At 40.0% G+C, this 13889-nt stretch overlaps 1 pseudogene; it reads left to right on the top strand.

Moving 5' to 3' along the window:
- The first annotated feature begins 984 nt into the window (after positions 1–984).
- LOC143660263 (small ribosomal subunit protein eS24 pseudogene) lies at positions 985–1550 on the top strand (annotated as a pseudogene).
- Positions 1551–13889: the final 12339 nt, after the last annotated feature.

Genomic DNA, 13889 nt, shown 5'->3' with positions numbered 1-13889 from the left:
TAGGGGGCAGTGTGTCAACATCATATGGACCCCTTTTGCACCTTGTGGCCCCACCAAGTGTCCAAGCTCCCACTTTTCTGATCTAGATCCCATCCCAAGTATGGGTGACTACCAGCAAAATCCGGGGCTCCTGCGTCTCCCCATCCTCCATGCCCCACCTGAAGTCTCTGGACCTGACGAAGGTTCTGTCCTTGCTCTCTGAAGGCTGCAGAGCTGGGGTGAATGTGTGTCCCAGTTCTTTGTTCCCAGCCTTTCTCCTCATGGTCCTTTCCAATCCCAAGGTTTGTGCCCCTGTCTCTATGTCTGTGGAAGCCCAGCTCCTAGGAACCTGGTACACCCCTCTGAAGAGTCCTCAGCGGCCTACCTCTGAGGGGCCGCAGTTTCAGAGCTCAGCAAGCACCTAAGTCAGAATGAGGCACAGGTCCCCTCTTCCCGCAGGAACCCCAGTTTCTGTTGGCAGGGCAGGGGTGTGGCATTTCACTCTGCCACTCACCTCCACAGGGAGGGGTGACCTCGACTCTCTTACTAGGCTGAGGACTCCAGTGGGGTGAGGGCAGCACGTGCCATTAGATTATTCACATAGGACATAACCATATGCCCCTTTCTTTCCTAATTTGCCCTTTCATTTAGAGACAAAGGAAGCCTCCTTTTGTTATTTTGCTTTAGGATAACTAAGATCAGCTCTAGATTCTAAGGAGTTAAATGACACCTGCTTAGGTCTGATGTGATGCCTAAAACCCCACCATTTGTATTAGTCCTTTTAAGACTCTGCAGGTCCCCAAGATCCCAGTTAAAAGGCAAGTGTGCCCCTTACTTAAGATCCAACTGGGTCTTAAGTCCGTAAGAGCATGGACTTAAGACCCAGTTGGATCTGAGAAGTCTGCTGAGGAAACTGGGAAGGGCTTTTCTCCCTATTACAAAAAAATAAATAATAGACAACTTTTTTTTTAATTTTTGCCTTAACATGGTTGTGGGAGAATGTGATGCTGGAATCATAGCAGCCTTCTTGGGACTTGAGGCTAAAAGCCATATACTGAACTCTTTCCCTCCCTGGCTGCCTGAGGATCACCCACCATCATGAAAAACAAGGTAATTATTCAGACCAGGAAGTTCATGACAAACCAAATATTTCAGCAAAAACACATGGTCGTCGAAGTCCTTCATCCTGAGGTGACAGTACCTAAGAAAGAAATTCGAGAAAAACTAGCCAAAACGTACAAGACTACACCCGATGTCATCCTTGTATTTGGAATCAGAACCCATTTTGGTAGCAGCAAGACAACTGGCTTGGGCATGATTTATGATTCCTTGGATTATGCAAAGAAAAATTAACCCAAACATAGATTTACAAGACATGGCTTGTATAAAAAGAAAAACTCTTCACAAAAACAGCAAAAGGAACAGAAAAGTAGAATGAAGAAAGTCAGGGGGTCTGCAAAGGCCAGTGTTGGTGCTGGCCAAAAGAGGAAGTAAAGATTCTTCAGTGATTGTGCAGATTCTTCACCAGAGGATTAATAAAACTACAAAAACTTTTTTAAAAAGTCAATATCCAGAACATATGCTAGCAGAAAGATGGAACGAATCTGGGCTACTAATGACATCCCAAGACTACTACACTCACCTTTCTGGTGCATGAGGGAGTCCCTGAAGAACTATAGGAAGGGTGGGCTGCAGTCAATTCAGCATCTAACGACTGGGATTGGTGGGGAGAGGTGGAAAGGAATGTGAGCCTGTTCACTCACTCATTCAAGAAACATTTATTATTACTGGCTTGTGATCTTAAGGCAAGCTACTTAAGCACTTAGTGCCCCATTCTCCTGAGGACAGGGAGAGACAGGAGCAGTTCTGGTATGAAGTTGGAGGAGCATGTCCTGGAAGGTCTTTTAGGTTGAATATGGGACTTCATCCTAAATGCAATAGGAAGCCAGTGGGGGTTAAGACGCACAGGAAGACTGCTCTGATTGACATTTGACAACACTGCCCTGACTGTGTGTGGAGAAGGGACTAGAAAGAGCAAGAGAAGCTGTGGGGAGGCCAGCTGGGAAGTCCAGTCCCACAAGAGAAGGTGGAGGCTCAAACCACAGTAGCATTGGGTGAGGAGGGTAGTAGAAAAGTTTGAGACACATTTTGAATAGAGAACCCACATGATGATGGATTAGATGTGGGGATGGACGGAAAGGGGGGTGTTGGAAATGACTCCCAAGTTTCGATGTTTGGTGTGGACCAAGTTGGCAGAGTGAGATGCTTCAGGGTTCCATCCACCCACAGAATCCTTAAACAACTAGCAAAACATGGCAGAACCATGTTTTTTAAAGCTCTGGAAAACAATTAAAGCATTGCAGTAACTGGGTGAGCACCAAATCAAGAAAAAGGCAATTTTAAAATAGTAGGAAAAGCTTGTGGGCCAGGGAATGGGTAGGAATGGGTAGTTAATTCTTAATTGGTACAAAGTTTCTGTTTGGGGTGATGGAAAAGTTTTGGTAATGGATGGTGGTGACAGAAGCACAACATTTTTGATGTTTTAATTCCACTGAATTGAATGTTGGAATGTGGTTAAAAAGGGAAATTTTAGGTTGCATATATGGTACCAGAATAAAACTTTTAGAACAGTAGAGCTGCACAATACAAATATTGAACCCTAACTACAGTTAATAATATAATTATTATAATATTGTTGCATCAGTTATAGCAAAGATACCACACTAATGCAGAGTGTTTATAGTGGGGAAAGCTGTGTGTGTACGAGGGGGCATATATGGAAATTCTTTTCTGCATGATTTTTTCATGCGTGGATTATTTTGTAAGCTTACAACTTCTCTATTGAAAATTTTAAAAAGATTACAATCACATATGATTATAAAGATGCTAAAGATATCTTTATATAGTGTTAAAATAAATAATGAAAGAGATGGGCACTGCAGTGACTAATGATTTAGATATCAAGTTGAACATGCCAGTGGAAAGCTCTAAATGTTAAGAGATGTGAAGTTCACCTATTAAATAACCACAGATTTGCACTCCCTATCTAAATATTATGAAGTTTTAACATAAATATATGATATATTTTACCTTTACTTACATTAAAAAGTTATTTAAAGAAAAAAATGGTAGGAAAATCTCAGGGTGCCATTGTTGACTCCTCCCTCACTCCCTCCATGGTCCATTGTGGAGCCAACCTGGATTCTCAGTGCAGATCCTCAGTCCTGGTTCTGGAGGAAGCAGTAATCCCTTTGCATGAACTAGGGTGCATGTAAGTCTGTACCAGTCTATTGGTGGTAGCCTGAAGGGCTGAACGAAGAAATGTGTCTCTGTTTTGCCATCCCAGGTCTTGTCCTGCATGCAAAAGCAGCTTGTGAGCAGCTAAATCAGTATAAGAAACAATCAAATCATGGTAGCCTGGGGCAAAGGATTACTAGCTTTAAGACATACACAACAGCACCTGGGAAGGAAGAAAGACCGTTTGATAGAAAATGAGGGGACATTCAGGTTTGTTAAATGGAGAAATACCTAAGGCCACAAATATTTGTGGAGGGCAATAATCAAGCTCCAAAAAGACTAGAGAGGGTCATTTAATGTCACTTGAATTGTTTTAAAGGCTCACTGTTAAAAGACCTAAACTCTAAAAGAGCCAACACAGAACCAATCTGATAAAGACTATGAAAGGTGTTTTGTTATTGTTGTTAGCTCCTGGAAGTCAAGGAAATCTCTGTCATATCATAGTTGGATACACACTTAAAGAAAAGACACCTGAGGACTAAATTCCAGAGTTAACACATTAAAATATTAAACTGTACAGTGTGCAATAAAAGATTACATGACATACAGAGAAACAAAAAATGATGGACCATCTAAGGGAGCAAGATAAAACATAAGAAACCATCAGTGAAGAATACCAGCATTGGACATTCCAGATAATGACTTTTAAAAAAGGATCTTAAATATGCTGAAAGATCTAAATGAAAACATGGAAAAAAAAATAAAGGATATCAAGAAAATGGTTTAGAAACAAAATAAGAATTTCAATGAAGCTAGAAATTATAAAAAAAAAAAAAGAAACAAAGAGAAATACTGGAGCTAAAGAACACAATAACTGAAATTAAAAAACTCCCTGGATGGGTTCAACAGCAAATTGGAGCTGGCAGAAGGAATCAGTGAACTTGAAGATAAGACAATTGAAAGTATTCAGTCTGAGGAGCAGAAAGAAAAAAGAATGAAGGAAAATGAATAAAGCCTAAGACATCTGTGGACCACAGTCATTCCAATATATGTATTGTAGAAGGCCCAGAAGGAGAAAAAAGAAAGAGTGGGCAGAAAGGATATTTGAAGAATTAATGTCAAAGAACCCAAAATTTAATGAAACATATGAATATACACATCCAAGGAGCTCAACAAACTACACACTGTATAAACTCAAAGAAATATGCACCCCAATGCATTATAATTAAACTGTCAAATACCAAAGAAAAAGAGAGAATCTTAAAAGTTGAAAGACGCAATACATCATGTACAAGGGAGCTTCAATAAGATTAACTGTAGATTTTTCATCAGAAACGATGGAGGCAAGAAAGTAGTGGGACATATTCGAAAGTGTGAAAGAAAATAATTGCCAAACAAAAACTCTATATATGGTAAAACTCTTTCAAAAATGAGGGAGAGATTAAGACATTCCTGGATAAACAAAAACTTGAAGGAGTTCATCACCACTAAATCTGCCCTACAAGCAAGACTAAAGGAAGTTCTTCAGATTGGAAGGAAAAGACACTAGATAGTAGATCAAAGCTGCATAAAGAAATAACGATATCTGGTAAAGGTAATTACATGGGCAATTATAAATATCAGTACTATTGTAGTTTTGGTATTTAACTTCTTATAGGATCTAAAATTCAAATGTATAAACTCTAATGGTAAATCTATGGCTGAGATTGGCAGAAAGGATAAAAAAGCATGACACAACTGTATGCTGTTTACAAGAGATGTACCTTCAATTCAAAGAACAAATAGATTGAAAGTGAAAGGATGGGAAAAGCATTCCATGCAAATAGTAATCAAGAGAGTTGTGGTAGCTTTACTATTGTCAGATAAAATAGACTTTAAGTAAAAAGCTGTTACAAGGGACATAGAAGGAAACTCTATAGCAGAAAAATAAAAAGGTCAATTGAGCAAAACTATAACCATTATAAATACATACACATGAAACAACAAAGCCCCATAAATATGCAATAAATACTGGCAGATTTAAGGGAAAATAGGCAGTTCTATATTAATAATAGGTGACTTCAATAATCACTTTCAATAAGTGATAGAACATCTAGACAGAAGATAAATAAACAAATAGAAGACTTAAACAATACTATAAACCAACTAGACCTGAGAGACATGTATAGAGCACTTAACCACCAACAGCAAAATACACATTTTTCTCAAGTACATGGATCATTCTCTAAGGCAGATCATATATTAGGTCACAAAAAAGTCTCCATAAATTAAAAAGATTAAAATCATACAAATTACCTTCTCTGAGCACAATGGAATGAAGCCAGAAATCAATCACAAAGGAAAAACATATCTGTGGAAACTAAACAACATATTCTCAAGTATCATATGAGTCAAAGAAGAAACCACAAGAAAATTAGGAAATATCTTGAGGCAAATGAAAATGTGAACACAACATACAAAAATTTATGGGATTCAACAAAGACAGTTTCAGAGGAAAATGTGTAGCTATAAGTATTTACATTAAAAAGAAGTAATGGGGGTGCAAGTATAGTTCAGTGGTAGAATTCTTGCCTGCCATGCTGGAGACCCAAGTTTGATCCCCAGCCAGGGCACTTCCCCCCCCACCCCCCACCCCCACAAAAAATTTCAACAAATGGTGCTGCAATAACGGGATACTCCCATGGAAAAAGAATAAAATGTGACCCCATCATACAGCATACAAAAAAAAAGTGAGATTTTAAACCAGTAACCTAATCTCACACCAGGAACTGGAAAAAGAAGACCAGATTAAACCCAAAGTGAGCAGAAGGAAGGAAATAAGAAAGATTATAGGAGATATATGAAATAAACAATAGAAAATCAATAGAAAGAATCAATTAAACCAAAAGTGGGTTGGTTGAAGAGATCAATAAAATTGACAAACCTTTAGCTAAATTGACAAAATAAAGAAGATGCAAATAGGGAGATTGGTCTTATAGCATCCTTACCAGGTTTTATTAAAGTGATGTTAGCTTCATAAAATGAATTAGGTAGTGTTCCTATTCCCTCAATTTTTTGGAAAAGTTTGAGCAGGATTGGTGTTAATTCTTTTTGGAATGTTTGATAAAATTCCCCTGTGAAGCCATCTGGCCCTGGGGTTTTTTTTGTAGGAAGATTTTTGATGACTGGATCCCTTTCCTTCTGACTCGTTTATTGAGATCTTCTGTTTCTTCTTGAGTCAGTGTAGCTTGTTCATGTATTTCCAGGAATTTGTCCATTTCATCTAAGTTGTCTAGTTTGTTGGTGTAATCTTATGATTTTTTAAAATTTCTTCAGGGTCAGTGGACCTGACCTCCTCTCCCCCTCTCATTTCTGATTTTGCTTATTTGCATCCTGCCTCTCTTTTTTTTTTTCTTTGTCAGCCTTGCTAGTGGTCCATCAATTTTATTGATTTTTTGGTTTTATTGATTCTCTCTATTCTTTTGTTCTTCCTTTCATTTAACTCTGCATTAATCCTTGTCATTTCTCTTCTATTTGCTCTGGGATTCGTTTTCTGATCTTTCTCAAGTTAAGTCCTTGACTTTTGCTCTTTCTTTTTTTTTTGGTGGGGGGCGGGGTGCATGATCTGGGAATCAAACCCAGGTCTCCCGCATGAAAGGTGAGAATTCTGCTACTGAACCACCTGTGCACTCTCTTTCTTCTTTTTTAATCAGGCGTTTAGGGCAATAAATTTCCCTCTCAGCACAGTCTTAACCACATCCCATACGTTCTGATATGTTGTATTCTTTGTTTTCATTCATCTCCAGATAGCTACCGATTTCTCTAGCAATTTCTCCTTTGAACCACTGGTTGTTTAAAAGTGTGCTATTTAAACCCCATATATTTGTGAAAGTTTTCATTTTTGGTGGTTGATTTCCACCTTCATTCCATTGGGATCAAACAAGTGCTTTGAATAATTTCAATGTTTTAAAATTTATCAAGACCTGTTTTGTGCCCCAGCATACGATCTATCCTGGAGAATGTTTCCATATGTACATCCTGGTGTTTGTGGGTGTAATGACCGATATATGTCTGTTAGTCCCAATGTATTTACCAAATTATTTAAGTTCTCTATTTCCCTGTTGCTCCTCTGTCTGGTTGTTCTATCTACAGAGGAGAGTGTATATTGAAATCTCCTACTATTATTGTTGAAACGTCTATTGCTCCCTTCAGTTTTGCCAATGTTTGTCTCATGTACTTTGGAACTCCTTGATTGGGAGCAGAAACATTTATGATTGTCCTTTTCATTAATATATGTGTCCTTCTTTGTCTCTTAGGATGTCTTTACATTTAAATTCTATTTTGTCTGATAATAGTATAGCTAATCCTGCTTTCTTTTGGTTACAGCTTGCATGGAACATCTTTTTCCATCCTTTCACTTTCAATCTATATGTATCCTTGTGTCTGAAATGAGTCTCTTGTAAGCATCATATAGCTGGATTATATTTTTTAATCCATTCTGCCAATCTGTATCTTTTAATTGGTAAGCTTAGTCCATTAACATTCAAAGTTATTACTGTAAAGGCATTTCTTGAATCCACCACTTTATCCTTTGGAATTTTTCTCTTTTTTTTTGTCAGATCTATATATTCTTTTCCCTCTTTCTCTTTTTATCCTTTGAGTTACCCTTACTGGTACTCTTCAATTCTGTGTCCTCCTCCAGATTTCCCTCTTCTGTCTTTTTTTTTTTTTTTCAGCTGGCAGAGCCCCCTTTAGTATTTCTTGTAGGACTGGTCTCTTGTTAACAAATTCTCTTAGCATTTGTTTGTCTGTGAAAATTTTAATCTCTCCCTCCATTTTGAAGGACAGTTTGACTGGGTACAGAATTCTTGGGTGAATGTCCTTCTCTGTCAGGGTCTTAAATATATCGTATCACTGCCTTCTCACCCCCATAGTGCCAGTTGAGTAGTCTGAATTCAGTCTTACGTGGTTTCCCTTATATATAGTAGGTTATTTTTCTCTTGCCACTTTCAGGATTTTCTTCTTTTCTTTAAAATTTGACAGACTGATTAGTATATGTCCTGGAGTAGGCCTATTTGGATTTATTATGTTTGAAGTTCACTGGGCATCTTTGATTTACATATTTATGTCTTTTATACGGGTTGGGAATTTTTCCCCCATTATATCCTCCGCTAATCTTCCTAGCCCTTTACTCTTCTCTTCTTCTGGGACACCAATGATTCTTATATTTGTGCACTTTGTTTTGTCCATCATTTCTCTAAGATCCAATTCAAATTTTTCCTTCGTTTTTGCCATTTGCTCTTTTGTGTGTTTGAAGTCAGTTGTCCTGTCCTCTATTTGCTTATTCTTTCTTTTGCCTCTTCAAGCCTGTTGTTGTTTTCTCGTATATTTTTTATTTGGTCTATAGCATCTTTACTCTCTGGGATATCTGCTATTTTTCTGTTTATTCTTTCAAATTCCTCTTTATGCTGTTCTAGTGTCTTCTTGATCTCTTTTATGTCATTAGCTGTCCCATTGATTTTATTTTGCAGAGTTATATGAACTTCCTTGATCAGTTGTTCCAAAGTCTGTGTTACCTCTGGTGTTTTAATTTGGTTGTTAGGCTGGGCTATATCTGTCTGCATCTTCATCTGCTTAGTGATCTTCTGTAGCCTTTGAGGCATATAAGTATCTTGATAGGGTTACTATGCATGTTGATTCCCTTCAACAGTCTAAAGCTTTGTATTTGTGGGATGGGTGTGGAGCAGGATGTGGGCATGGAGTGGGGCACAACAGTGCAGTGACAGTTTGCGGTGCAGGTATAGGCACAGGTCAGGTATGCTACACTGGTGCCTGTGAGTGTGGGGTGCAGGGCACAGGGTTGTGGAGGTGCAGTGTGGGGGCCTTGGGGGTGGGGTACAGATCAGGCAGGTCTTGGAGCATAGGAGCAAGGTACAGCATGAGAGAAACAGAGGTAGGGTGCTACAGGAAGTGGATATGGGGCTGTGCAGATACATGGGGGCTGGTGCACAGGGAGGATGTGTGGAGCATGGAGGTTGTGGGTGTTAGGGCGTGGAGTACAGGGCACAGAGGTCGAGGCACAGGGAGGGCAGGGTGTGGGTGTGTCATTACACCGGGGGAGGTGTCCAGGGGGGCCGGGATTCGGATGTACGAGTGTGTAGGGGTGGGGCACAGGTCACGGAGATTGCGGGACATGGGTCAGAGGTGGGTTATGTTGGGTGGGTGAGGCCCTGCACTGCTGCACAGGTGCGGAGGGTGGGGTTGGGGCAGGGGTGCATGCATATGCAAGGTGGGGGTCATGTAGCACAGATGCGCATGTAAGCACCTGCCAGGTGTGGGAGCAGGGTGATGGTTCAAGGGGGTGGGGAAAGGGGGTGCATGTTGGGGCGGGTTGGGGGGGTGCAGGAGTCAAGAGGTTGCACGTCGGTACCCGGCGGGTAGGATGTGGCTGTGCATGTGCGTGGGTCTGGGGGGCAGGGCCCTGGTGTTCATGTGCACAGACCTCAGGGGCACCGGGTCAGGGCTGTGCCTGTGTGGGCTGGAGGAGGGTGGAATGTGTGGCCTGGATACACAGGTTAGTGCTTGCCTAGTGCTGGGGGACCATGCAGGGGTGCATGCATGCACGCATTTTGGGTGTGCAGAGCTCAGTGGGGCAGGACAGGGTTGTGCAAATGTAGGGGATGGGGGTGGGGGTGGTCCCAGGCGTGAAGGTGAGCACCCATAACGTGGATGTGCAGGCAACCACCTGCAGGTGGTAGGGAGGGGGAGTTGGGGGTTGAGAGACTGGGCGCCGGGTGCAGGTCTTAGGATGGGCATGAGACTGTGTGCTTGCACAGGAGAGATGGGTCGGGCTGTGGCAGGCATGCTCACATGCATAGGGCAGGGATGTGGGTGGGGACGTCTGAGAAGGAGGGCAGGGTGGGGTGCTTGGAGTGTGGTGGGGGGGTCAGGTGTGTGGGGTGTGGGGGAGTCATGGGTCATGGGGCAGGGGCAGAGCATCTGAGGGTAACACATTCAAGGAACACCACTTGACTTACTTTCTTGTCCCCATCTCCCTGTCCATGCACTTCTGAGGGCCTGGGGATTCTGTCTGTAAAGGGGCACATTAGATTGTTTGCACTAGCTGGATGGTCTCTGGTTCTCCGGGTCTGAATTCTTCAGCTTTTGCAACTAGAGCCTCCCTATGTGGTGTAGAAGACCTTCCCAGGTCACTTACATCCTGGAATCCCTGTCCCAGTTGCCTTCCCATCATTTCTTTAACTGTTTCTTGGAGCAAGGGTGAACTCAACCTATCCTTTTCTACCATCTTGCTGGAATTCCTCAAGAGGATGCAAATAACTAAAATCAGAAGTGAAAGGAGGAATTGCTACTGACCCCACAAAATAAAATGGATTATAAGAGGATAGTCTGAATAATTTGTATGCCAACAAATTAGAAATCTAGGTGAAATGGACAAATACTTAGGAACATACAAATTGCCTAAACTGACTCAAAAAGAAATAGAATACCTCAACAGACCAATAAAATGTAAAGATATTGAATCAGTAATTAAAAACCTCTCAATATTGAAAAGTTCAAGACCAAGTGAGTTCATAGTTGTGTCTTACTAAACATTCAAAGAAGAATTAACACCAATCCAACTCAGATTCTTCCCAAAAAATTAAGAGGAGGGAACACTTCCTAACTCATTCTATAAGGCCAGCATTACCTTGATATCAAAGCCAGGTAAAGAAATCATGAGAAAAGAAAATTACAGACCAATATACCTTATGAATATAGATGCAGAAACCCTCAACAAAATGCTAGCAAACCAAAGCCAATAGCACAGTAAAATGGTTATACACCATAACCAAGAGGGATTTATCCCAAGAATGCAAAGGGGGGGGGGCGGGGACACAACATAATAAAATCAATTAATATAAATACCACATTATAGAAGGAAGGGAAAAATTATCATCTCAATTGACATAGAAAAGGTATTTGACAATCTTCAGCACCCCTTCTTGATAAGAACACTTTAAAAACTAGGAATAGATGGAAGTTTCATCAACTTGTTACATCGACATGTTAAAAGGCATATCTGAAATTCCCATAGCTAACTTCATACTCAGTGTGAAAGACTGAATGAAAGCTTTCCCTCTAAGATCAAAAGCAAGACAGGATGGCCACTTTCACTACTGCTATTCACCTATATACTGGAAGTTCTAGCCAGAGCAATTGGGAAAGAAAAAGAAATCAAATTAGAAAGGAAAAATGAAAACTTTCCCTATTCACAGATGACATGATCCTATATAAAGAAAATCCTGGATAGCCTGCAAGAAAGCTATTAAAGCTAATCAATTTAGTAAAGTGGCATAATCAACTCACAAAAATCAGTGGTATTTCTCTACACTAATAGAGAAAAGGAAATCAAGAAAATAATTTAATTTACAATAGTAACTAAAAGAATCAAATGTCTATGAATAAATTTAACCAAAGTTGTAAAGGATTTGTCCATGGAGAACTATAAAATACTGCTTAAAGGAAATTAAATAAACAAGGTAAATAAATAGAAGGACATTCTGTGTTCGTGGATTGAAATACTAAATACTGTTATGATGTCAATACTACCCAAAGTGGTTTTCAGATTCAATGCAATCCCTATCAAAATTCCAACAACCTTCTTTACAGTAATGGAAAAGCCAATCATCAAATTCATATAGAAGGTTAAGGAGCACCAAATTGCCATAACCCCTTCTTGAAAAAGAACGAAGTTGGAAGACTCACACTCCCCTATTTCAAAACTTATTACAAAGCTACAGTAATGAACAGGATGGTCCTGGCACAAGGTCAGACATATAGGCTAATGGAATAGAAATGACAGTTCAGAAATAAACCCTCACATCTGTGGCTAACTGATTTTTGACAAAGGTGCCAAGTCCATCAAATGGGGAAAGAACAATATCTTTAGCAGGTGGTGCTGGGAAAACTGGATATCCACATACAAAAGAAACAAAGTGTACCCCCACCTCACACCATATACAAAAATTAACTCAAAATGAATCAAAGACCTACATGTAAGAGCTAAAACTATAAAATTCCTAGAAGAAACAGGGAATATCTTCAGAGCCCTGTATTAGGCAATAGATTCTTAGACTTTATACCAAAAGCATGAGCAGCAAAAGAGAAAAATAAATTGGACCTCATCAAAATTTAAATCTTTTGAGCATCAAAGGACATTAGCAAGAAAGTGAAAAGACAATCTACAGAATGGGAGAAAATATTTGGAAACCATGTATCTGGTAAGGATTTAATATTCAGAACTTCTACAACTCAATAGCAAAATGACAAAAAAAAAAAAGTATCACATTTTAAACATGGACAAAGGACTTGAGTAGACATTCCTCTAAAGAAAATATACAAATGGCCAGGAAACACATGAAGTTCAACATCATTAGCCATTAGGAAAATATAAATCAAAACCACAATGAGATACTCCTTCACACCCACTAAGAATGGCTGTTATTTTTAAATGGAAAATAACTAGTGTTGGCATGGATGTGGAGAAATAGGAGCTCTTATGCGTGGCTAGTGGGAAAATAAAATGGTACAGCTGCTGTGGAAGACAGTTTGGTGGTTCATCAGAAAGTGAAACAGAATTACCATATGACTTGGCAAACCCATGTCTAGGTAATCTATCCAAAAGAATTGAAAGCAGGAACTTAAGCAGATGTTGGTATACCAATGTTCATAGCAGCATCATTCACAATAGCCAAAAGATAGAAGCAACACAATGTCCATCGACAGATGAGTGGATAAACAAACTCTGCTATGTACATACAATGGAATATTATTCGGCCATAAAAAGGAATGAAGTTCTAATACATGCTACAACATGGATGAAAATTTAAAATATGTTGCGTGAAATACCAGACACAAAATGAAAAATACTGCCTGATCACACTTACATGAAATAATTAGAATATGCAAATTGATAGAGAAAGAAAGAAGATTCCAGGGTGTTGGCAGGCAACAAGGAGTTATTGCTTTGTTAGTACAGAGTTTCTGTTAGAGGTGATGGAAAATTTTGGTAGTAGATGGTGGTGATGGTAGCACAACAATGTGAATACAATTAGCACCACTGAATTATATACTTGAAAGTGGCTAAAATGGGAAATGTTATGTTGTATATACATTACCACAATAATTTTTTTTTTTTTACTATCTTCCAGGCCTGGGCTCGAACAATAAGGAAAATGGAGATGCTGTGTTCTGGGAAAGACAGCAGCGGAGGGAAGTGAGTAGGGATGGACTTTTGTTGTGGAGCATCCAGTTCTGGAGCTCTCCAGCCCTTAGAGATCTGGTCAGGGAGCGGTCCAAGGGGTGGGAGGAAGCTAGAAGAGCAGGAGTCGCTGTGGTCCCAAATAAGGATTAAGTCCAGAAAAAGGATGCAGTTTGTTTCCTTGGTAAGGTAATCCTGTTGGTTCAACACATTTTTCTCCACCAGCCCTGCCCCATGACCTATGTTCTCCCCTTACCTACATTGTCCTCTCATGCACACTTTGTTGTGGGTAACCTTGATTGCAAAACCACCATCACCCCAACCACCTACACCCCCAGTCTCTGCAGATTCCTGTTCTTTCAGTCCTTCAAAGCCATGCTCAAATCCCACCCCTCCTCAGCTTCCCGTTTTTTCCTCACAGCCTTTTTGGCCC

This window comes from Tamandua tetradactyla, chromosome 16 (genome assembly GCF_023851605.1).
Source record: "Tamandua tetradactyla isolate mTamTet1 chromosome 16, mTamTet1.pri, whole genome shotgun sequence".
NCBI lineage: Eukaryota > Metazoa > Chordata > Mammalia > Pilosa > Myrmecophagidae > Tamandua > Tamandua tetradactyla.
This window is presented reverse-complemented; position numbering and strand designations above follow the sequence as displayed.